We start from the raw sequence: 1601 nt of genomic DNA on the forward strand, positions 1-1601 counted from the left end.
AAGGGGGGGGGGGGGGGGGGGGGGGGGGGGGGGGGGGGGGGTATTTTAGTATGATTACACTCCACCACAACATCCCTTTCAAGAAGACACAAGTGCATACATATAAAATCAAATGTACGCAACATATAATACGTTATATATAATGTAAGTTAAATATACACTTCAAAACGTGACAGGTAGCTAGCTACCTCAGTACAAAAACAGGCTCACATTAAAGCAAGCCACAATTAACGGAAAGGGGAGTGTGTCAGACCGCCTGACCAGTATGAGGTAAGCATAACGACTGTGTAAACTGATAACTCACGTATAGCTGGAGCAGATGAGTACATTCGTGGTGCAGTAGTCGGGCAAGAGCGACCGCTCTCCCCGTCTGCGACCGGCCAGGCACCGGCGTGTCCACCACGGTTATCAGCTCCTCCTGCTCTGCCATTTGCACTCCAGCCCTGTTTAGATATGTGGTTTGCAGCGAGCTGGACAACCACCGAGCAGGAGTGCCCCACCCCCCCTAACGTCGCACCGAAACAACGTTTTTTTTCCCCACGCGGAGTGTTTTTGGATACTATTTCTGTTTGAACACCGACCGGAGACCTTCACACCGAGCGTCAATAAAACGTGTTGCTGTCGGTGTGTTAGCACGCACGCAACGAGGGGATTTAATTGGTTCCGCAAGCCACAGGGGCGTTTTAGGGGGACGCACAGGAGTGCCTTTTTTCCCCCCCAAAACGTCACAATGTGGCCCACCCATACACAAACAATAATAACTTCCTTTATCAGTTTTCACTTGAAAACCACACAGACTACATTTTAAATATTTTATGACCAATAAAAGACGGAGTTTCTTTTAGAAATGTACACATCCTGCAAACTATTTTGTGTAGGAATGTAGAGAAAACAGAAACTGCTTTGCATTGTTCTTATGCAGAATTTGTTTTATTTAAAGGAATTACATTCCTGATATCATAGTTTTTGATCTTTGATTAGCAACATGATGATAAAAAAATACGAAAATTAAAAATGATATATGTATACATACTTACATCTTCACAAAACATAATATACTGTAAAAACTGAATACCCCTTTTATCACAGGGTAATAAAAGACACATAATCTCCTCTTCAATTAAAGGGAAGGCTGTTATTGAATTTGGTGATTAATTTATTTATTTATGTAAAGACATTGCCCTGGCCATTGTTGCAAATGAAGTTGGAATATTTATTTTTCTTGTTTGTTGTTTGTACACATGAAGTACATTTTAGCTATTAATTACATATATAATATACAGTCCCGTCCGAAAGTATTGGAACGGTAAGGCAAATTCCTTTGTTTTTGTTGTTCACTGAAGACATATGGGTTTAAGATCAAAAGGTGACTATGAAACAAGAGTTCAGAATTTCAGCTTTTATTTTCTGGTATTTACATCTAGATGTGTTAAACAACTTAGGACATACCACCGTTTGTATTGGACCACAGCATTCTTAGGTGAGCAACAGTAATGGAACAAAAAATCTTAAAGTAAATAACATTTAATATTTGGTGGCATATCCCTTGCTTGCAATAACTGCCTCAAGCCTGCGACCCATCGACATCACCAAACTGTTGC

The sequence above is a fragment of the Micropterus dolomieu genome, linkage group LG12, assembly GCF_021292245.1.
Source record: "Micropterus dolomieu isolate WLL.071019.BEF.003 ecotype Adirondacks linkage group LG12, ASM2129224v1, whole genome shotgun sequence".
Classification (NCBI taxonomy): Eukaryota; Metazoa; Chordata; class Actinopteri; order Centrarchiformes; family Centrarchidae; genus Micropterus; species Micropterus dolomieu.